The sequence below is a fragment of the Daktulosphaira vitifoliae genome, unplaced genomic scaffold (genome assembly GCF_025091365.1).
Source record: "Daktulosphaira vitifoliae isolate Bord-2020 unplaced genomic scaffold, ASM2509136v1 Scaffold_5, whole genome shotgun sequence".
NCBI lineage: Eukaryota > Metazoa > Arthropoda > Insecta > Hemiptera > Phylloxeridae > Daktulosphaira > Daktulosphaira vitifoliae.
In genome coordinates this window covers 12,002,871-12,029,136 of record NW_026099576.1, presented here as the reverse complement: position 1 = coordinate 12,029,136, position 26,266 = coordinate 12,002,871, and the positions used below count along the sequence as shown (strand labels likewise).

Sequence of the window (26,266 nt, the reverse complement as noted above, 5' to 3'; positions counted from 1 at the left end):
TTAAAAACTTTGAAGATTAATATTTTAACTTAACAGATAACTTAATAAGTAATTTTAGTTTTATTTTTTGATATTTTAAGTTAATTTTCAGTAATTATGGTTAAAAGACTATTTAATATAGTGCAAAAGTAAAATAAAATTTTTCCGAAAACTTAAAAATAATAAAAAGAATTATATGAATTATAACTCGTGTGAAGGTATCAGACAGTTTACATCTTGAATACCAATAATAGAACTTTATGGTATTTAAAACTTATAATGATATTATAAAATTTAATTCTCTATGGTTTTTAATAAAAACTTTTTATGATAAATAGTTAGAATTAATTCTTCCTTTCGAAGAATAGTACCTTTTGTATGGACAGTAAAATTTTCTATTAGTTTATTAAACTTAGATTAAAAAAATATTATTACTATTCGAAGTAAATAAAAACATAATCGAGTTTCCATTAAAAATCAACAACTTATAAATTATAACCCAACTTAATTATTTTTTTAATTCACATAACATCAAAAGTTTTAAACAAATTACTGACTTTCTGTCTACATTAAATTAAAATAAAAATAATAGTTTGATTAATTATGGAGTAATAATAAAAACAACATTTCTGACGGAAATTGGCAAATTAACGCGTAAAATAAGTTATAAATATAATATTTTAGTATTCATTAGTAATATCAATGACCGTTTTAAGTAGTAATTATTATCGATATTAATACATTTTATATATTTGACGAAAATAAGTTTATTTAAACATTAAGCAAGTTGAATAACTGTTTAAAACGTATACATAAATTTTCTTCACGATGTTATACTTAAAGTTGTTTAATAAACTTAAAAAAAATACTTTGTGCGTACCGTTCGATAATTAAAGTGCGCCCACGAAATTCTTATTTTTGCGTTCGTGTCGCTACTGACACGTATAAAGTTCAGCCTATTGACGAACGGCATGAGCTGTGCGAGGGCTGTTTATTTTAACAACGATTTTAACAGCGTACAGTTTTAGACATTTGCGTAAGTATGTGGAAAGGACGACGAGGGTAAAACGGACGAAACCTGCAGAAAGTCGAAGAAAGTACGGTCAGAGGGGGTGTTGTGTGCAGTGGGGAAAACCTCATTAATCTGATGTCGGCCGTTCGCGAGAAAGGTCGACGTGGCGGAAGGGCGTGTAGTTAAGTTGACGAGTTCTCTCATTTTGTTGACGCCCGCGTGCTCGAGTAGCCGTTTCAGGGGCGGGAAAATGAAAGGAAAGCAATTTAAGAGTTTAACCGCTCCCCTAGCCGCCGGTTACCCGACGCCGTTGCCAAGTTCCCCAAGAGAATTTCATTACCGAACCGAAAAAGGCTCAGAGCTCGTACAATATATGTACACTCGCGCGCGCACCGATGCCAGCCCTTAAATACGGTCATCCATCACTTGTTCCCTTGTTTTTAACAAAGCCTTTAAATTCATGAACCTTCGGAAAAAGCCTAGAGGCCCTTCGCAGCCATCAACGTCCTTCCCGGGATAGTCCAAATCTTTTGCGCTACGATTAATCGGGATACGATGTACGGACATTGCAACGGTTGAACGCCGTTTAATTAAAATGCCTCGGCTTTTCGATGGCACTGCGATTCATTTTTTTCGGTAGAAAACGTCTAACTGAACATACCAACTTGCCGTAGTTCCAGTAAGGAGTACTCGTATGATTTCGTTGAACAAATACCCAATTTTCACATGATTTAACAACTCGTATTGAAGAATATTTCGTTAAAATAAATAACTCATAAGGTAAATTAATTAAAAATCACTTAATTTATTGTCATAACTTACATTACATTTACAAACAGTCGAGATTTGTTGTATTAATTTGTCGACTCAAACGCTGCATTTGAAATAAATATAACGATTTAATGTATTTAACTTATTATTATATAAGAACATTGTTTAATTGAAACTTTTCATTTACAGTACTTCATGTCTACTCTGAACGTTGTATGGTGAAATGTGATCCGCATAAACCTGTAGCAGTTGGAGTACTGAAAGATGTTTAACAAGAGCACTACGATACCTGTACACACATTTTAAAAAACCGGTTACAACAGTTTACCCCTTGTAACTCCAAGACGAGATACACTAACGTGGTTGCATTTCTAATAATGGTACATATTGATGTTGTACATTCCTAGATGACATAGTACCCAGAAATTCGTTCATATTTAATAATGTTTTTGTTCGCAATTAAATAAAAATTGACCACTCATTAGAGAGATTTGAATATTGATCAGAATGTGTTCTATAAAAATCATTTTCAATTGTTTGGTTGGGTTCATAGACATAGTTAAAATTATATTTTTTGGGAGGGTCTAAATCTTAATTAAGTTTTTGACTTGTAAGTATTAATTTGTCAAATACCTCATCATTTAATCATGTGATTACTTTATATTTATACTAACCGAAACTGTCTTTATGTGGTGTTACACAGTAGCCATTCGTCGCTGTTAGTGCACAATGAGCAGGTTGGCCTAACAGTAACAACGGCAATTCGAATATTGAGAAAGTTACTACGACCCCCAAATGTGTATCACTTTATAATTTTTATATTAAGATTTTGTCTAATAATTATCAATTTTTTGTTTAGAAACATTTTATTGGTTCTAAAAAAAAAATAATAATTAATTATTTGGCAACTGAAATATACTTTTTGGTGCAATGTTTTTCAATAAACGCTTAATTTTAAAATGTTTGATTTGACGAGAAAAAAAAATTCTTAATTGTTCTGATAATTAATTTCTAGCGTAGAATATACTGCAGTCCACCACTGATAACAGATCATAATAAATATCCAATAATATTTTTAATTGGTTTTTTTGCTAATATATATATATTTGACCGATAAATTTATATTGTTTCTTTGTATGTCGCAATCTCTGATGTAATTTTTGAAAATTGTATCAACTTTTTTACTCGAATAAAAATGTATTAATTTTAAATCATTTGTCGGAAATCAATGAACTGTTGCTAATAAATATCACAGTGTATTTATTAAACGTTTAGACATGTTTTTAATTTTGTAAACATGAAATTTTGGGTCACTTGCTTTTAGATTGATGTGTAACATAAAATAATATGTCATAAATGTCTTTAATTACTCTTAGGAAAATAGATTACTTTTTTTAAACATTCTATTGGATACTGTTTTTTTAATGAGCAAGTAATTTTTAATTTTCAAAGAAAGTTTAAAACGTACCCTTTGATAATTACGTTTTACTATCAACCGAAAGGGAGTCATAAAAGTTTACTCTATTAAACCGACGACTTCACCGAGATCCTCACGTAAAAAACCCTACTCATATTCAGAATGAAAAGAGATGTGTTGAACTACCAAGGGTGGATGACGGGTATGTGTTTGGCTATAGGGTTAAAAAAAAAGGTCGACATAAAAAGTTTTGAAAAACCAAAGTAACACCATGTAGTTAATTAACAATAAATGTATGTTGATTTTCAACACTTTGAGTCCTTTAATTTACACCGTTCGTGTACCTACCACTTAATGTATTGAACACTTAACGGACTCATAAAATTTCTTCTAAAAAGAAAATTAAAAATTTACACTTTTTCTAAATCTACTAAATAATGTTCAAAAGCAATCATTTTTATTTAGTATCAATTATATGAAAGAATCTTGAATAATAATTCGTAAAAAATTATTTTTCAACTAACAAGATTTGTTTAATTTTATATCAAAAACACTTTTTCAAACAAATTTCAAATTTTTTAATTACGATAAATATTGAATACGGGTACAATATTTATCTTCCGCGAGACTATTTTATTTATACTAAAAAATTATTTAGCATATACTTCTTACAATAAAAACAGAAAGACTATACGAATTTTAGCTATTTTTATCTATTAAAAGTGTATAAAAACAGTATTTAAATTCAAAACAATTTTATTTTGAAAACGCATTTCTTTTGAACAATCACATTATGTACATTGTAGTTATAACGGTGTATTGAAAAAGTTCTACATCCTAAATTATGATTCTAATGATGAACTTATAATAACTTAATTATATTCAACATAACCAAAATACATTAGTTTACAAAATATTTACTAATTTATCTATAAAGTTGAATGTGATACAATGCATTTAGTCAGATTTGGATCGATCGAAAAATATCTTAAAACTTCACTAAAAATTTTAATAATAGAATTTCCGTTGATTTATGTTTTGCTAAAGTTTATATGATTAAATATTTCAGATTCTTATTTATTATCTAATTTTCACAATAACTATAACAAGCAGAACTACTTATTTTTTATTTATTAGATATTTCAAATAATAAAAGTATCAATTAAAATCGTCCCTTTCAAATTTAAAAAAATAAAAAATTTTTTTTTAAAAAGATCTTATAACTTTTTAATACTTTTGTTAAGTTTGTAATTTTAAGATAAAATTCGACAATTAATGTTTTTTATGCCTCAGAATACTTAATTTTAGTGAAATTAAAACTGGAACTGGTAATGAATGGTATAAATTATGTAATGTTACAGACATATACTAGTAACTATTAAATATTTTATTAGATCAGACTTGAGTCAGGGCTTCTCTTATGTATAAATGCCGTAAGCGCATTGTTAAAATCCCGCCGGTCATCCCTATAAATTCCTACGCCACCCTTTTGGTTTGACCCCTTTCTTTTCCTTACCCCCACCCCCTCTTTACAGCCGTCAACCCTCGTCCGTCTCGAACACATTAAAACCACCCTACTCTTACCTCCTCCACCGATACTCTACGTTGAGAACATCTACGTCCACCTCTTTTTCCATCAACCAATTCCCCTCTTTTAAACTTCTACCCACCACTTTCTCCTTCTAATTTCCCCAGAATACGCCGTCGACGTGTTTTATGCAAAGTGTTTACCAACGAAACGGCTGCGGTGGTCTCCCAGTCCGAAGTAATTTTGCCCATTTGCTAAGGCTTTTGCTTTCTCCTCTCCGCCCTCCCTCCACATCTACGTTCTACATACGTATACATCGTTCTCCATTTCTCGTATCGTCCTTTTCCTTTGCCTTTCATTCTATCCGCCACCTTTTACTACCGCCGTCGCACAAGATTCGATCAATACAAATACTGCAGACACAAGTCGTCGCTAAAGCCACTAATGTATATATGAAATAACTCAATATAAGGAACTAAAAAGTTTGCTTAATAAATTTTTTTATCTATAAAACTACGTTTTATATAATTCTAAATTACTATAATTTATCAATATTGTTTGGGTAAAGTGTTATATTACTAAATTACATTTATCAATCAGCATAAATTATCACTAAATGTATAAACCTTACTATCAAAAAATAATAAACTTAAAAAAAATATCGAATTTATTAAACTTCTTGGTTAGATTGGTAAAATTAATTTAATATTTCATACAAGATGCTCATTTTGTTAATTTGATATCATAATCATATAAACAGTATGATTATTAAGAACACTACCCTAAATTTTTTCGTTAAAAATGTACAGATTAAACTTTGATTTATTTTTATAAGCCACAGTAAATATAAAATTAATCGCGAGAAAAAATTATTTCTAGTTTTTAGGGATTACATTCGAAAATAATATGTATGATATGCCATCATATGTATAATGGTACCAGGGTAAAAAGCGTAGGAGGAATAACAGAAGGTTTTAGGATAAGAGTAGGAGTACACCAAAATTCTGCTTTAAGCCTTTACTTATTTTCTATAGTAATGGATGAAATTACTAGAGAAATGCAAGGAGAGGTGCCGTGGTGCATATTGTTGACTGACGATATGGTGTTAATAGGAGAAAATAGGAAGGAAATTAATCAACAACTAGAGGTGTGGAGATCAGCTCTTGAAGAAAAGGGTTTAAGATTAAGTAGGAGTAAAAATCATAAAATTAAATAAAATTTTATAAATCCATGGAAATATAAAATTTAACAAAAATATTGAGGGTAATGTTCTTAATCATACGCTATTATTAAGTATATATATATACACTCATAGATTATACTTTATGATTAAATTTATAAACGTCCCTGTACACATATACATGTAGTCAGAATTTTATTTTAGGGGGTTGTTAAAAAAAAATTACTCTTTATTATAATTTCTAAACAGTCACGATGTTTGAAAAACTTTCGTCAGTAGGAATCAATACCTTTAGGGGCCTAATCACTATAGGCAAAATTTTGTGTGTCATTTTTATTAATTCGTAATCTAAATATGAATGTGCATTTTTAGCATTTTTAAAACATTAAAATCTTTTTTTTATTTTTGATGATCAAATATTCCAAAGACTTATTGTTGAAAGCATAGATATTTATATAATTCTACAAAAAAAGTCTAGAATTTCTAATGTACTTAATTACTTTTTATGATAATAAGTGTCAGACTACTGCTTAAAAGGGCGAACAGATACTTTTTTTGGTACATAAAAACATGTATCGCGAAAGCAACGATTTTGGAGGCGCGGGTGGTTGTAGAGAGATGATCAATACATCAAATAAAACGTAATAACATTATTTACATATTTATATGGGCGATTTATAATGAAAACTTGTTGAACAAAAATTATAGCCCGTCCAATTTTACGTTTTTTTAACTATTATAACTTTGTTTAAAATTTGTTTAATGAAAATCGTTTGTATAATCTTACAAGTAATGTTGTCACATTTAATTGGACGTATTGATTTTCTCTCTACAACTATCCATTTCTCAAAAACCGTTGTTCTACAAACACATGTTCTGTGTTTTTTTTTTTCCAGTTATTTACGCCGTTTAGTGGCACATCTAGTTCTAAAATAACATTCAAATATAGTTTTAAATAATGTACAATTTTATACGATTAGATTTAAAACCTGAATAAATTTATACAAGCTCAATGGGGTTTCAAAAATAAAACATTTTAATATCAAATATTGTAACAATAAAAATTTCATTGAAATTTATTTTATGCGTAGAATACTTATTATTAAACACTACAATTTCTAAATTATGAGTACATTAATTATTATTTTTACCAATACAAATTTGTTACATATATTTATTCCAAAAATTGTTTTCCTTGATTTAACCAAAATATTATAACTATTACAGTATGTAACGCGTGTAGTAATATTTTAATTTTTATTTGCACAACGCCCCCTACTGGCCATCTACCTTTCATACAATACAAATAACGGTTTTAATAAAAACTAAACGATATATTTTAAGTAAATTACAACATTAACTGGTTAATGACCTTAAAATTGTAATAAACAATATTTTTTCCTTAAAGATCATCTAGAACTTCTGTATAAATAATTTATATTGAAAATTGACTTTTTTAAATTAATTGTATCCAATGTCTTATTATAACATTAAGCACCACCAAGCAATTATATGATACCTTGTATAACGTAGTATAATTAGACTAAAGAAGAAACTATGTTAAATAATATATTAGCATTTCTCTCTGCGTACGTGCTGGGAAGTTTAAACATAGAGAAATACAAAGGCATTTAGTATATTTAAAAACTTAAAAATGTTATTCAGCATCAATATTTTAGTAAAAGGCCAATAAGTTTCTGGTACCTCTTGATCAAAAAATAATTGTATTTTTTGGATGAATAATTTTTAATTTGGAAGACTACTAAAAGTATTAATTAATGCATAAAGTAAAAAAACCAATACAGTCAGTGCACAGCATATTGGGGATCCGGTATAGTTGACTTCAGTATAGATTGATATCTGACGGTTGATAATATAACAATCATAAAACGCTTTGATACGATTTTTTATAAGACTTAAAAAAAATTAAACATTTTTTACAAAAATAAATGTTCAATTAAAAGAAAAATTACTTCTAGCAGAACAATCATCGAAACTTTATAATTTTTTAATCTGAAAGTACATTTATAAAGCTTTAACTTGCTATAAGTTTAAAGAATGCAAACGTTTCGAAAAGCTTAAATGAAAACAAATATTTGGTTATGTGCAGGTGATTTTGTTCAAATACTTTCTGTGTTGAAGTTTTCTATTGTATTATCACAAATAGCATATCAAAAGAAAGGTCTTTTGTCTGTAGTATATTCGATTAAAATTTCGTAAAGATCTAATTGATTTTAATATGCAGAAAAAAATATTGAATTTGCCATTTTTGGCAAATTGAGATATTTTTCAAATAGCCTAAACTAATTGAGATTTCTTCAATTTTTGAAATAGATTTTCCCAGCTGTTATCGAGTTTGGTTTCTTGTCGTGTTTTTATTGGCAAAATCGACCAGTAATATCTGAATATTTTTATGAACACGAAAAATATACATCATAATAAATACTAGTGAAATACCTTTTCGGCCTCGCATCGAAGCTAAAAAACAATTTTATTATTTTAATTTAAGCAATCAAAAATATATATTTTTACAAAAAAAAATAAATAAACCAAAATATTGTGCTATAATAAAATATTGTTAACGGCAGTGCCACAGTTTTAAACTTGTTACACTTAGATAGCATTATTTCGATATGTGTTGGAAAGACATTGTGAATTGTTATTATTGGAGACAAAATCGACGAACAAACGTAAAGTTGCCGAGTGACGCTTTTGAATCAATAGCTTTAAATAAAATACATATATTAGCCCAAAGCTATGACAAGTCGGGATCAACTTGTTCGGATAGGTAGAATACAATTGATGTACAGAGTGGCAGCGGTGTGGAAACAAAACAGTTCAAAACAGCAACGAAATGACAGAGAGAACGGCGTGGGTGTGGAGGGCATACCTCCGCCACCGTCGTTCCTCGAAGCCGTTAAAACGCAACGGTAACGGTCTAGGCGCAGCTTGTGTAATGCAAAATAGAAGTTACACACGAAAAGGACAGTGCGGCGGAGAACAAGTATGAAAAAGGCCGCCAGAGTGGCACACGCGTTAAGGGGCTGGTCGTCCCAGTAAACGTACAGTTTTTAGCGCGTGCGCACATTCTGGACGGCCATTTTTGATTTCTTCGCCCTCGCCGACCGCTGTTTACCCACTACACCGGGCGACGAACCGTTCCGACGACGGCAGCCGAGGTAATTTTTTTTCAAAGCACATTGGTCAGAAAGTGTACGGGCCAAGTAAAAAAATACATTTATATTCAGGAAAAAAAATATATAATAATATTTTCCTCGAGTTTTTACCGCACCCCTGGCGTGGGCGTTACCGAATACATAAAAAAATAACTGTAATTGAGCAGTTTTCTTTTATTTTTACAAAATGTATTTTTAAATTTAAGCAACAATTTTTTTTTTTTTACTTACCACTGTAAAACAAACTACTAACAAATATAGTAAGAATTAATTTTTGAATCCTCGTTCGCCCACGGTCACAATATTATTAAAGGATTCCTCAACACTCATATGAGCTGAGGGTGAATTACGTCGGTGCCCTCTCTGTTTTTCTACGTTAACGGTCAACCGGTTTTTTGGGGGCTGCAGACTGTTCCCACACAATCCTCGCTGTTTAATACGATGGGTTACATAATATTCTTAATATTATTCAATTATTCCACACTTGTATCTGCAGTAAGTATGCGAAACGATTAAACGACATTATTCCCCTACCTTTTCTCACGCCAACGACTTGTAACATCAGTTGTTCAGTAGTCCGAATGGTGATAATCTCTATAGTTTATTCATTGAAAATAGCTCGTTAGAAAAGTATAATGTCTAAAATGTTTTCACAAAAATATTTTAGACAAAGAATAATATTTTTCTTATATTAAAATGTAAGTAATTAAAAAAAATGTAAAATAAAAGTCCAATTATGGATTTATTTTTTTAATTTTTAGAATATCTATAATACCTAGTACGAATTTTGACAATCAAATATTTGAATTTTCTAACTTATTACCTTATGGTATTTAAATTGTTACATAAATCATTTTTCCGATTTTAGAAAACCTTTTCATAACTGACCTTTTTTGAAATGCCAAATTAAAACAAAATTATAATGACTTATTATTCATAGTTGACAATTCATAGTAAATTCTATTATACAGAAATAATATATGTATTTATTAATTTTAATTTCCTTGAATTTTAATAGGAACAAAATTTTACTCTAAAGTTATATTTCAGAAAAATCTGAGAAAAAATATTTTTTTCTAGTTGAATTTTAATGTAAAACTAATAAAATATTACTTGGAGACTCTAATAGTGAAATCAGTAACGTAGCCTTTAATTTATTTCTGTAGAAGAGTTGCTAAAAAAAATGTACTTATTATTTATAATAATAATTATTATTCATGACTTTTTTTTCATAGAAATTTATTTAAAATTACAATTTTTATTAAATAATTGTCGTTTGAATTTTATTTAATCCTTAGCCTCTCTAGCTACGCCACTGAAATAACTACTTAATTTTTAAAATTAATATTAAAATTCAGATGTTTTACTTTTATTTGTGAAAAATAACTAGTTTTAAGTGCCAATTTTCAACACGGTACCACATATATTGTCACGTAATAATAAAAATGTAGAAAACCATTTTGGTGGATTATATTATAATAATGATAACAAAATTAAAATTATGCATATAATATAGTTTTTTAAATAAAAAACAACTTCTAGTCTTATCTAGAATGTACCAATTAATTAGAGTAAAATTATACAAAAAAAAAAAAATTATAATTTAAAAGAATAATAAATGTTATTAGACACGAAGAAAATATTTGGCTCCGTTTAAAATCATGTCTACAAATGTGATGCGTGTGCGAGTATTAAACAAGTTTAACAAAATACAGTTGGTTATATTATACCTGTTATTACTTTATAGATTTAATTCTATATAATAATTGGCGAATCCGACAAATTTTCAGCTTTAACAATAGTGTTTTATAATGAATGCATATTCGAGTACAGACATTGTTTACACGGCGAAGCTATTGCTGTTGCGTTACATAGTACAATATGGGTTGAATAATAGTATTTCACAGCAAAGAGAGGATTGGATAAACTATTACTATTGATGTCAGATCTTTACTGTGTACAGCAGAATTACTCCTTCGCTAAACTACCGTTACCATACCATTTTCCCGTGATACTATTTTAGTAGGCGGCAAACGTTAATTTATGGATATACTATGACGGCACAAATGGAAACGAAGCTGAATGCAAATCAACGGGTTCGGTGTGTAAAACACACTACTCAAACATTGTGCGTCGTTCGCTTTTATTTACGTGAACTTATTCTTTAACGCAAACAAGGTAAAAACAAAAGTTGTTGAATTCTCATTTCCATTAGTAATAAGCATGGCTTTATACTAACAGTTGACTGCACCCGACCCAAGAACCTTCATATCATTATAATAATGGCATTACGAATCAAGAGACACGGACACGCTGCTTTTCGCATTTACGCTCTGACTGACCACAAATAGAACAGCAGAAATGTCCTTTAACATATTATGCATGCTTGAAAAGTCACATTTTTAGTAACTACCTAAAAAATATTTAAAACTAAATAGTAACACACACGTATTCTCCGAATATTTAATACTATATGTTATTATAATTCCAAATGTAATTGATTATTATAAAATTAATAACAATAAGATTGATTGAAAATTATTAAACAGATACGGTGTATTGAACTAAACTTTTTCATTTAAAACTCAAATAATATCTTTAACAAGAAAATTGGACCAATATAGTTTTAAAAGTATACTATAGAGTAATTTTCTCAATTAAATTTTACAACCATAGTCGACTTTAATAATTTTTATATAAATTATCTGAAGATCGATTTAACTTTTAGTACATTTTAGGTAGTTACACGCTGTAAAATAATAAAAAATGGAAGTCTCTAATGATACCACTTGACATTTTTAAAAATTTACTTTACTTTATTAAAATTGTTTCCAAAATGTCCCCTGCTTAATTCAATTGCTTAATTTTATCTATAAAATATTTCCAAATTGAACTAGTCAAATATTTGTCAACTTTTAATATATTATTTTACAAGCTAAACGATATAATTTAGTTAATGAAATAATACCATTCATTAACTCGTATAGCTTTAACTTTTAAGTTTTTTTTTATTATAGTACTTAATCCACGAGAATTTTATGAAAACCTATGATTTCCACATGATATTATGTTATAATGAATAAAAATGAACGCAACAAAAATAAAGGGTAACTATTTCTGAATGAATACAAAACCATTGCTATAGCAGTGCTATCTAGTATTTCTATTAAGCAACACAAGTTCAAATTTGTATTGAGTTTACGTATTGTGCTACTAGAGTGCTCTAAAGTTTTAAATTACGTTTTACACATTATGTAACATGAATATAAATATATATTAATTTTATTAGAGATATAAATTAAACTAGTATATATTATACAATAAATGAAGTAGAATATAAAATATTTAAGTCTATCCTTCACACATTTCTAAAGATCAACATTATTTTCGAATAATATAAACAGTTATTTATAATTGGCTAAAGATTAAATTTTTAAATAATTTTTGGAATTTGAATTTTTCTGTAAATTGTATTCATTTGTTTAATATAAACATAAAATTTTCAATTTCCAAAGTTGTTATTTATGTAATAAATTATAAGTAAAATTTATAAATACATGTACCTTATTGTAATGTTCATTACCTAATTAGTCAAATAAATACAGTACAGTAGTTAGAGACAATCATGAATTTATGGGCATTTAAATTTTATACTTTTCAATGAAATTATGCTCAGTTTTATTTCAATCATCAATTATTATTCAACATATTTTTTTTAAATTCATATAAAGTACTAATATGATATTAAAACAAATTATTTGTTTTACATAACTCATACCGCTTATAAATCAGTTGTGTATAATATGTTGCTTCAATAAAATATCCAGGGGCATATGTTTTTATTAATATACGGAGTGATTAATTTACTGATAAACACTTAATTGCTCCTAAAATAATAATTATTTTGTTTATCGTATACAATTTGAAACTTCTATCTTTTGGGTTTATCCCTAATCCCATATAAGGGTATTAACTTAATTTTTTTTTACGGCAAAATAAAATTTAACTAGTTTATATAATATAAAATGACGCAACTAAGAAAGTGGTTCTTAATAACTTTTAAGCCAGTAGTTTAGGAGTTATTAACATTTTTAAATGTTGACTGGTGGCGAGGTGCAAGGTATGTTATTTTTATTTTGAAGCAACACTCAACCGTGCTACTCCTTTTGAGCAAATATAAAAATATTCATAAAACACCTATCCAGTAATTTTCTTTATTGAATTGTTACGGACAGAATCATTATATATTATATGAAATAGTTAAATATGTATGTCGCTATTTAAAAAAAATTGGTAACCTTATGAAGAATAGACCTAATAAATATTTTAACACTCGAAAATAGAATAATAAATATTACTTAAATAATTAAAAATATAATTCTCTTGATTATTATTATTTTAGAATATATATAGTGGTCAACAATAAATCAATCAGCCTACATACCCAATGACACTACAGCTTCATTATATACACATAAATAATGTCACTGAAACTGTATTATAATATCATCTACCTTTTGGTGTAAAATAAGTTCAAATTTATATATATATTAAAAGTTAAATAAGGTAATAAAAGCTCCTTTAATAGTTTCATAAAAAAAATCATTTTTTGATAAGAAATTAATATTTGTAAGCAGTAATAAAAAAATTTAAATGATAGAAAATAACTATTATATAAATAAATTGACAATATAGTTTTCTAGTCTGTTTTATTTATTTAAAGTTTTAATTATTTTTTTTATAAAAAAATGTATAAAGAACAAATATAATACATAAATACTTTGCTATGTGGCGTAGTTGGAGAGTCATCTAGGGCCATTTCTATTAACTATAATATTCTATCTCCTATTAACTATAATATTGATACTCTAATGACAATATTTTGTATTTATATTTTCCCAACTTTCAAGAAAGCAATAAAAAGAAAATTTCCTTTAAAAACTATTGTCTGGATGTAATTATTGAATTTAGAATTGGGTAATGGTATATGAACGTATTAACCATTTTAAATCGAAAAACGTAGATTTTATAAAATTTAGGCTGACTATATGTTGTTTTTATTTTTGGTGCCAACTATAGTTTAGTTAATTTCACTTAAATCAATTAGAAGAGAAAATAAATTCTATTTGATGGATAGTATAATTAAATATACTGAAGGATATGATGAATACTTTGGAATAAAACTCTCATTTTTTATGAATTTTCAAGTAGGTGGTATTGTTATTAGTGTTGTATTAAATATTTCACGTATTTAAAAAAATAATAAAACCAAGATATTTTTATAACATTAGTATAATATAATATGCTATAATAACGTTTTAAAAATATTATTATTATATTGATATATCTAACAATATTAAAATTCAGGCATTAATTCAAGAATAATATCTTAAAATATTAAAACGTTTTTACGTTTGTACTCTTTTGAGTTTATATTTTTTAACTTAACTTTGTCAATAATACGCAATCACAACACAAATTTGTTCAAATAATCAACTAATTTTTGTTTTATTTAAAAAAAAACAAATATATCTATACTAAACAACTATCTATCATATCAGTCTTACTTTATGAACAAATTAATTTAGGTAAAGAGATAATTATAACCCTTAGCATCACGGTTGGTAACGCGTTGTTACAAGCACCGTTCCAAAAGATTTAAAGAAATATTAGGAGAAGCCAGTAATCTTGATCACGGTTGATAATAACAAGAAGGTTATGATCACCTATATGAATTTAAATATATAAAATTTTGACCACTGTTGATAACAATAAATCGAGCACAGTTGAAAATTCTATATATCAAAAGAGTAATGCTACAATATTCAAAATGTTTAGAAGCTATACTAGGTGGTACTTGGTTATAAAATTATTTATTTTTATTTTCTTTAACATTTTCAACGATTTGAATTCGTTCCAATCTGCAAAACTTAACACTAGAACTGATCAAAACATTTAGACACCCTCAGCATTTAAATGTAAATAGTGAATTCTTCGATCCCAAAGTTTAAAATATTACTTTAAGCTTAAAATATACTGAATATAATATTATTCAAAATTTTAATAAATCATAATTAGTAACTTTTGTAAAAAGGTTATTCTGCGACCCAATGATAATTTACAAAATTTAATTTTCTGAACTATTGATATATATAAAAAATATTGTATTAATTTTATCTAACAAGAAAACGGTATGTCAATTTTATTGGTAAGATATTATATTTTTACTTCAAAATGACTATCTACAAAGAATCACATTGAATTAAAATTATTTTTTATTTTCCTGAAAAATTATAAAATTAGACAAGTATATTTTTTATAAAAGTTACATAAATAGACAAATGTAATTTATATGAGGAAACAGCATCGTAGCTGAAATTTATCTTATTCCATTAAAATGCAATATTCTAATTTTTTTTTTATATTTATTCAGGGCTGCATCGAGGAGAAGCACCGAGTATAAGTTGCCTCTGATGTCAAGTTTTAAAGACATCATTGGATAAAACGCTAGCTAACTATCCAGCAATATGATTTATAGAGTTGAAGAGTTTTTTATTATATTCATTCAAAAAAATAAATAAATATAAATCGCTACATTAAACATTAATTATTTTTGCTTGAGGATATATCCATGTTTGCAGTTGAGTTCTGACATTTCGGACTCATTGCAGAGTCCTTCTTCAGAATGATGGTTGCTAGTCGGTGGCTGCAACTATACTGGCGGCTTATCTTGATAACAGTCTGCTTTTATAAAATTGATAACATCTGGTTTTTGACTAACGTTGTTTACCGTATATGGGTTTTTGACTAACGTTATTGACCACATCTGGTTTTTGACTAATGTTGTTTACCGTATCAGGGTTTTTAACTAATGTTGCTGACCGTTTCGGGTTTTTGACTAATGTTGTTGACAACATTTCGATTTTTTGATTAACGTTGTTTACGGCATTCTTGACATTTCGGTCTTCCTTTCCTACACCGACAATTATTTGTATGTTGATTGTAGCCTTTTCGTATATTGAATTATTTTCGGGGTTGTTGGTTGATTTCCTTTTTGTCTGGTGTATGATAGGTAACTAAGTTTTGCTGATTTTCCATCCATCTTCTCTATCAAATTTTCCAGACATTTTTCGATTCCTATTGCTTCCTTGTACATCCGTTTGCCAAAATGAGTTTCTTTATTTAGTATTTTTACTTTATCGAATTGTATGTCATGTCCTCTGTTTTTGGCATGTTCAGCTACTGCAAATTTTTCTGTTCTTTAGTACTCCACGTCTTTTTCATGTTCTTTTATTCTTGTCGCAATATCTCTTCCTGTTTGTCCAATGTAAGATTTACCACATTTACAACCAAAAATAATTCAATATACGAAGAGGCTACAATCAACATAACAAATAATTGTCGGTATAAGAAAGGAAGACCGAAATGTCAAGAATAAACAACGTTAGTCAAAAACCAGATGTTATCAATTTTATAAAAGCAGACTGTTATCAAGATAAGCCGCCAGTATAGTTGCAGCCACCGACTAGCAACCATCATTCTGAAGAAGGACTCTGCAATGAGTCCGAAATGTCAGAACTCAACTGCAAACATGGATATATCCTCAAGCACTTCAAGCAAAAATAATTAATGTTTTGTTCAACACATATGGATAAAACAATGGATATACTAGTAAAAAACGAGGGCATAAGTCTAAGAATCACAAAAATTCTGACGAGTGTCCTACAAAACCATAGGGTTCTATCATAAAATATCTAAATTAATAATTACTAATAAATATTTATCTATGTTAGATTATGAATATAATGAATGATAATAATATACAGTGAAATTTATTATTAATTGATCACGCCATTGTCTCTGCTATTATTTATAAAAATTAATGTGGGCTAGTAATATACTACTCTCCATATTTTCGTTAAATAATGATTTTTCCATATAAATGAATAAATTAAAATTAATTTTTTTTATATAAGCGGAGATATTAGTACATGAAGATTTAAAAAATATTAGGAACGGTGTAGTGTTATCGATTCTTTATTTTTACCATAATGCACAGATAAGAATTCTTTTACGTTACGCACCCTGATCGCCTATAACTAAACATTACAAAACCTCAAAAAATAATAACACAATGCTAGTTATCATACAATCAACACTTAACTTACTCCATTTCTCTATTTAATAGTAAAAGAATAATAATAGTTACCCATTTAAATTATTAAAGTTACCCTAATACTCTTAAAAAATATATTTAATTATTTTAAACTTAATATTTACGATGGTTAATATAAATAGATTAAATTTTAATCTACACATTTGCATAAAAAAAAATATTATTAAATAAAAAAATGTATACGTCTATTAATAAACGTACACCATTATATTCAATGCAAGTTTACTATTGTTCATTTTTAAATGATCAGTGTGGAAAAATTGTCTTCACACTACCATAAAAATAGTTAATAACCCATTGAAATAGATTATTGTTACCTCTGAATTAATTAAAACCAAATTAATGATAAATTAGTATTTTAAATTCAAATCTTCTAACAATCTTAAGACGTAAACGGTTATCGAATAAAAAAAATTATAAAAACAAAATTTTTTGAAATTTTCTTATCGAATCAACAAATTAAAAATAGTAGTTTCCATTAAAATGCTAAAGTATAGATTTTTTATCCCTCAAAAGATGAAAAACAAATTATTTAAATAGATATTGTATTAAATAAAAAATTCTATTTTATGAAATAATTGAGGCTTATTTTAAGCACAATAATATTTTATTATTTATATTATTTTTTTATTATAAAAAACATACCGCCCATGAGATTATATGGAAGTTCTAAATATTACATTTCTCTTCTGGAAAAAAACTCTCGTTTACTTTGCGTTAGTTAATTATTGAAATATGCTGACATTAAATAAAAATTCTAGTTAGTGTGCAATACAAAACAATAGTTATAAGTAATATCTTATCGATTATCGTCTAAAAGCAATAACAATTACATTGACGTTGAAATCTCTTTAGATTGATGCACGCATAAAATACAACTTATCTTATCTGTGGTGTAATACCACTGGTGTATGTATAAAATATCTTGTATATACAAAAGGAATAACATCGCCTGATATAAATATACTTTTAAACAAAATATGTCTTATGCAAAAAATAATGTATTCACATATTTTATGGCATCCCTTAAATGTTTGGTGCCCTGAGGAATTGGCCCCTATTGTCCCCCCCTCTTAGCACTACACTATGAATGTGTAAATTGAGATCCCTTAGATACTTGTTAAAACCAAATTGTGAACATATCACATTTTGTTTTTAGGCAATACAAATATTATATTTGATAAAAAATCTGTAGTTTTAAGTAGAAGACTTTATTAAATTTATTTTAAAAAAATTTCTCTAACAGTACTTTTTTCCAATAAAACAAATTTAACCCTAAAATTTTCTACTCAGAATTAAAAATTCATTTATTATCGCCAGAATCATCAGACTATTATAATTTTTATTTACCGCAGTTAGCTCATATTTAACGAAAAAAAAATCATAATTTCATAAAGAGGAACGCTTAAGCCTATTTTTTAAAAGTGAAGACACAGTAAATAATTTTAATAATTAAAATTTTATATAATTTAAGTCCTTAATAATTATGAAAAACGGAAAACATAAAAAATTACCGTAAACCTGTATTAGGTAATAAAAATTTCTTAATTTTTCTCCTTTCTATCGTAGTAATTTTGCATGATTTCGTTAAATTGATCAACTAATCCAATATTAATATACTTTACCAAGCAAATAAAAATTCAAATTATATTAATAAACATAAAAAATATTTAACAATATCGTAATAACTTATTAAATTTAAAACGTGAACATATCAAACCAACGTCTAAGTATATAGTAATCCCGTAACATGATATACATCGAAATTTATATTAACTCACTCTCAACTATGACCCATTTGTTAAGTATTTTGATACAAATCAGAGCGTATCATTTTATAACATTATATAATTCGTTCAAATTAAAAGGTAATTTCACACATTTTACAATATTAGTTGGCTTCATTTTATGATTTTATGATCCACAAAACGTCATAGATACAATATTCAATTTTATTAATTTGACCATACGTCTCTATTATTATTTTATTTACTTGTGTAATTCAATAGAAACAAATATTTTTCAAAATAACTCCCAGGAAAATATTACGAGCAAAATTTTATTTATATCAATTAATTTTAAAATTAAAAAAATACAGTTTTCTCAGTTTTATTGAGAAACCTACCCATTGGTAATAATAGGATTTATATGTTGACTGTGTATTTTAATCTTAAATATTTTATTAATTAACACTAATATAACACCTTGTCTTTAATTATACCAAAACAGTAAAATAAACAATAATTAATTAAAATAATATTAATAAAGCAGTAGGTGATACTTTATATTCGACTTCTATTACAAAAAATGTTATTTTTCGTTAGTATTCAATCAAAATCATTCTCAATTATACTATTATTCAATTAAAAAATGAAAAGTGAAAATATATATAGTCATAATTTATACAAACAAAAAAAAAACTCCTATTGTATAATTTTTATGGAACAATTGAGGCGTATTTTCAGCACACGAGTATTTTATTATTTATATATATTTTTTATTATAAAAAAACAAACCACCCATCAGATTTGATGTGTGTTCTAAATGTTATTAATCTCTTCTGAAAAAAAACTCTCGTTTACTCTGCGCTAACTAATTAGTGAAAATATGCTGACTTTAAATAGAATTCAAGTTAGTGTGCAATATAATACAATAGTGTATTTAATATTGAATATAGATTTTAAAAAGCCTTTTTTACCGGTTCACGTCCATCATAATTATTAATAGCTTCAGTAAAATACAAAACGCCAATAAGATAAATCGAGGTTTTCATATTTTCCCTACTATTTTTTAAATTAAATCGCAGTATCTGTTTTTTTTATTGTGTTATATTAACGATACGTTTTTTTATCTCCCTTTGGGGTTGAATAAGGACAAAGGGACCGCCCGTTTAGAACGGACCAATGAGGTAGCTGGAAAAGTTTTTCACAGGGGTGGATCGTTAAGGGATCCCCTTATGTCAAAGAGAGCCATTTTATTTTAACAGTGGAGTGGATGAAACGTCCAGTACGACAAGGGGAAGGGATAAAGTTTACATACTGGAATTTATACACAAACGTGCGTAGATCTACTTTTTCATGTAGACGTATAGATATATACGGTTGTGTGTGTGGAGAAACGCATCGATAAAATCCTGCGACTACGATGGAATGTCGGAAGGGATGTGTCGGCGGTAGGATAGAGGGGTAGTATTTCATTGGAATTCTGTACACAGTAACGGTGCAAGGGACGGCGGTCGAGAGGTTTTTTTAGTGTAGTGGGAGAGCCGATTAAGGGGTGGGAGGTCCTTTGTATGAGCACGTCTATTTCCTGTTCCATCGCGAAAACGGAAAACGGGCTATATGTTTTAAAGGGATCGTAGGATAATAAGTGGAAGGGCGGTGTAGAGGAATGCGACTAAAATTGAAGTGGGTGGGTTGTGTATTCTGCAATTCCCCGTCTGTCCTTTTCCTATCTTGTTTTAGTGACAGAAATGGGATTTTATAACGAGGATATACGCGGGTAGAAATTTACTAAAACCCTAAAACCGAGAACTCTGGATATATAATACATATATATATGTGTGTGCCCGGGGGATTACCGTTCCCGAGCCAAAACCTAGATTTATTATATTTACGGCTTTTGCCATTAGTCATTGTTTGACCATTTTCTGGACCACAGCCAGCGGAGGAAGAAGGACGGGGAACTTGTGTGTAGGGATCTGCGGCAGAAAAAACATTGCTGGCGTTTATATTATATACCTCGGACCGTGAACCACCCCTTTTCCATTATCTTAATGTCCTTTTGTTTTACTCCGGATGGTGTATGCGTTTTTCATTTAAAACGGAAAATATAATTTATTTAAAATAACACAGAGAAAAAGAGACAAGGGGAGTTGTTTAAAGTATTCTGTTTATATTCACCACCATAGAAAAACAGAAATGTTTTTCCAATTATTTTATTGGCCGCGCCAATGAAATTAACTATACAATTATAATATTTTTAACTACAACGCTTTGAGAAGATAAATCAATAGAAGTAACATTATATCTCTAATATCGAACACATAATTTTAAATCAGTTATGAGAGTGATATATTTCATTACCTATAGTGCATTAGTGATTACCCAAAATTTTCTTAATACTCTTTATACATAATGTATAAAATAAATATATAATAATATGTTAATACTCTTAAAAACTATGAGCAAATGTCGACCAGCTTGGCTATAAAAAATTAAGCAAGTATTTTAAAGCAGGTACTAATAGACTCTGAAATTTATTTAATAGTAAGAAATAGAAATATAATAAGAATTGATTATTTGCGGCTAATATTATTTAAAATTAAGAATATATTTAAAATATTAATTTAATACAAAACTCAATATTCACAAAAATTTCTAAAAAAATCACGGATATGTATTTTGGAAACAATGTTATTATTATAAAAATGTTAAACGCGCGTATAACGTCAAAAATGTATTTATTTATAAATTATTTAGTTAAAAATGATCTTCACATTTTTCGCTATTAGCAGATAATAGACAATAACATAAATAAATAAATGTCATTGATGAAAGATACTTAATTATATTAACATAAAATAAAATAAAATAGTTGCATAACAGACAATATATTTATTTTAAAAAAAATTATACTTATTCTTATTCGCAAAGACGGTAAATAGTTAATAAATTTGTTATAATATCTCGTTAAAATATAAGTATAACGTTCATAAATCAATACGCTTTAATTCATAGAAAATCAATTTTTTTGAAAATATTTCTATTCTATAAATAATAATTACAATGTATGATAATGTAATTACACATTGATTGAATATTTTATAAGACGCATTTTTTTCTGTATTTACGTATCCATAAAAGAAAAAATCAATATATACTAAAAGAAACAATTAAATTTTTAATAAAAATAATTATTAAATAGTAAAAGAATATTTGTAAAGTAAATAAGAATATATTTTCCGTATTAATTATTTTAAAAATTCATCATAAATAACAAGCCAAATAAGACTTCGAGATGACATGAAAATCGAATAATGTTTTATGGTATAAACAGCTTCAAAATATTAACACATTGCTATTTATTGTTAAAACAATACCCTTTTTAGTAAATTGTTTAATGCCGATATTAAACGCTGTTATTAACATAATTTTAACGCGTCAATCAATAAAATTATACGTTATTTCATTAAAAAGCTGAATTTGCTAAATTAAATGTTTTGTACCTTTTGGTAATTAAAATGTTAAGTATTGCAAATTTCAAAATGTAATATTTTGATCTCGAAAGAGAGTTTTATCGTAATAAATACAGATTATAATAATTTTCCATAACATAAGGTAGAACAAAATAATCTCCACAAATTATAATTTCTATTTGATTTATAGTTTTCTAACTAAAACTTTATAACTATTTTTAAGAAAATTGTAGTCATTAACTTACTTAAAAATTGTTCAATATTCCATAACGATTGGAAACATCTAAGACAGTATTCTCTCTAAAATTCCAGTTAAAACGAAAAATCATTAAAAATAATATATTTCTACTTAAATTAAAATATATAAGAATTTAATATAAAAAAATGCTAAAGTTTTAATAAAATTAAAAAAAATATTGTTAGAATATGAAAAATTAATGTCGGCGAAAAACATTTATACATCTTTAGTTGTTTATAACACAATTTTGAGACATAACTCAACTCTAAATTAATTTATAGAAGTACGAAGGCGGAAATGGTCGGAGCTATGAGAGCCGATTCGTACTGATTACCGATCCTGCCAAGCTGAGTCTATTCGCGTGTGGGAAAATCATGTTGAGCTAAAATGAAATTTTATGCATAAGAAAACAGAGAGATGGACGGCATTGGACACGTTGTAAGAGAACAAGTGCTGAAAACCAGTTTCCGGTACCCCAACGGTCGGAAGTTGCAAAAGATAGAATGAGACAGTAGCTGCCGCTTTTGCAGCACACCCTCCCGAGAAAGGATCTCGTGGCCGACCTGCAGAAAATTCCCATGTCTCTTCTGCAGCAGGTACCTCATTTAAACGCTTTGCACAATTATCAATGCAATAGATATATTATTTTAAAATTTTATTTTCTCACAGTTAGCTGCATAACCTTTTCAGCTATTCATTTTAACTAACGTCGCTACACAAACAACATGTATTTCGAAGTTATTTATCTCAGTGTCATCAAGTAAGTCACACTTAAATATAACTTTTAGTATATATAAAATTAAAGTAATAAAAAAAAATTTCTTCTACTTATAATCATTTTACAGTTCTTTAAAATATTTGAAATAATAAGCCTCAAATGGATTTATCAAACAAACCGCAAAGTATGTTTAGTTATTATTATACTTAAACCTTACATACAATTGTTAAACAGATTTTTAATAAAGTTAAATTATTTTAAAATACAATAAATAAAAAATTAATTAATTATATTTATATTCACAGTATAGTGACAGTCAGCTTAGAAATGATAAGGGAATAGTATCTCTCCTATTGATTTTTCTTATTTAACATATTTGTATGATATTCATATCTTATATTTTGGCTACTTAATTAGGAGAAAGCCATTTATGCATATCTATAACAATAGCATCCTAATATATTTAATATAAATAAAAAAGCTCCGATATATGAGATATGATTTCGTGGGCGTTATTCGGTTATGCCAACGAAATGTTTTATCATAAAAATTATCCATCCCCTCTCATTGCAAAATCGTTTTACTGTCACTGGTCTAAAGCCAATTCAAAGTTATAACATTTCGATCATGATTGTTTATTTATTTACATAATTTACAATTTGGTCTAATTAATATAGTACACTTTCAATTTCATATCTATCGATTAAACAAAAATACTTCAATGTACTACCAAACTAAAACCTTATACAATTCATTTCACTTGGTTTGACCGTTTTGATTTATGTGGTTACTTATTTTTTTTTAAATCTCGGCCGAACACAAGAAGTCCGGATAAGAAGAAGACTTAAAACAAATTTAAATACAATTGCTTGGACAACTATACACTTAATAACGACCAGGTTCAGACGGCGGGCTGTAAACATCCCTAAACAAACTAAAATATTGGGTTTCTGTTTTTTCGTAATTTAGCTTATCGTCAACGTCAGATCTGCCGATAAATGCTATGTAACTTCAAAGTTTAAGTTCAATTTCCGTACTGTTTTATGTATTTTGTGTTATCCATTAGTTTCATCACCACACACGCAAAACATAAGTCACCCGATTCGTGTAATTTCACTCGTGATAGCATTTCGATATTTCGTCTGCACGTCACTAACATCAACACACAAAAACACATTCGGCATTGTAATCATATCATAATGTCCATTATATGATTTATTATTATTATTACTAGTCGAGCTGAAGTCGCGATAATGATCTCCGTGTATGTGGAAACCTTAATGTCCTTTCCTGTTAGATATTGCGTGTCGGTTCCTCCTATGAGACACACATTACATACACATAACATGTTAACTTCCGATGTCCGCGTGCAAAACCTAAAAACAAAACCTAATAATAAGGTCACAGGTGTCCTAGTGTACGTTGTGGCGATCATATGATAAGCATGCTATATTCCTTAATGATTAAATATTTTATATTCTCTATCGAATTTGTGCAGTCCATTTTGTACCCACGTGTGACTGTTGTGTCTAAATTAACCAGAATTCATACGCCATAAAGTTTTTCGAACAATATTCCACTAAGGTCAATTGAATAAAAAAAACAGTTGCTGATTAAAAATTGAACATTAAATGTAATCAAAATTCGATAGAGCATGCAAACCAGGCAAATTAATTATGTATTTATTTTAATAAAATTTTTACTAAGGAAATATTTTTTCTGTACTGTTTTACGAAAAAAATAAAATTATCTAATAACATAACTAAAGTCGTAAGCCTTCTATTTTTAATCATTTAGAACCGAAAATTGCCTTACACAAACTTTTAGTATTGCTATTTTTTTTTTTTCGTAAGTTATTAACGTATTCTTATTTAATTTACGTTGTCATATTTCACAATAAATGACTTACTTTTTTTTTTCTTTTACAATTATTTTAGTCGGCTAAGTAAACTACGAGTAATTTTAATAAATTATTTTTTTAGAATCATTTCTTATATTACTATTCGGACATGGTACCGTGTTTCCCTCAGTCGCAATCGCAGTAAAATTTCGATGATCGGTTGTCTGGTTAACTACAATAATACAAATTACATTATTATTAAATAACACAAGTATGTTTATATGTATGTATTCTTACAAACATCAATTGTAACAAAGGAAAATGGTGAAAATTGTTAATAATTTTTTTATAAATAAATATATTTAAAATTAAATAATGAAAATAGTATTTTTCGTGACGTTTTCATATTGAGTGTAAAAGAAAATCATAAAAAGCTTAAATCTATTAATAACTTATGAAAAAACAATTAAAATACCGTTTCGAACATTAAAATCCTTATTTATACATTATTTCATCTTATGGCTTATAAACAATTAAAGGTAGTCACTTTAATGGCCATTAAAATATGTTTTATTATTTAAAAGTTAAAATAAAAAGTAAATTATTACAATATTTGAAATTAATTTTTATACTATTCGGCTTATGATAAATATATATATATATTTTAATAAGGAATTTGAAGTCTTTGTATGATAAAATCTTTTAACAGTGTTATAAAAAATATTTTTATCGATAATTTTTATTAGAGTAGTAGTAAGAAATTCACTTTTTCATAGGTAATTCTTCACAATTATATTGCAGTAAACTATTATGTTTATCTATTTAATTGCAACAATCTAGACGCTTCAGTTTGAAATAATCAGCTAAACTATACTCTAAGTGCATTGTTCTTTGCATTGCAGGAATAATCGTAGTTTTATCGTCATAATACACAACGTTTAACTTTATAATGACACAATAATCACTTAAAATATTCCATTAAATTGTTTCTACATATTAAAATATCTTAAAAGATAGTTTTATGTCTTCACAAT

General features: G+C 27.3%; 2 long non-coding RNA genes across 3 annotated transcripts in view; both read right to left on the bottom strand.

The window, feature by feature from the left end:
• Positions 1 to 22,772, bottom strand: part of LOC126906648 (uncharacterized) — a 29,425-nt gene extending 6,653 nt beyond the window's left edge. Inside the window, exon 1 of one of the 2 annotated variants that reach the window (XR_007704299.1) lies at positions 22,682 to 22,772. This is a non-coding gene — a long non-coding RNA (uncharacterized LOC126906648). Of the gene's footprint in view, positions 1 to 1,813; positions 2,012 to 22,681 lie in introns of those variants that run through there. The other variant, XR_007704298.1, reaches the window with a different exon arrangement.
• LOC126906650 (uncharacterized) lies at positions 7,936 to 10,976 on the bottom strand. Its single transcript, XR_007704303.1, has 3 exons — positions 10,794 to 10,976; positions 9,295 to 9,702; positions 7,936 to 8,365 (listed from the first exon to the last, which is right to left on the bottom strand). It is a non-coding gene; the product is annotated as an uncharacterized LOC126906650 (long non-coding RNA).
• Positions 22,773 to 26,266: the final 3,494 nt, after the last annotated feature.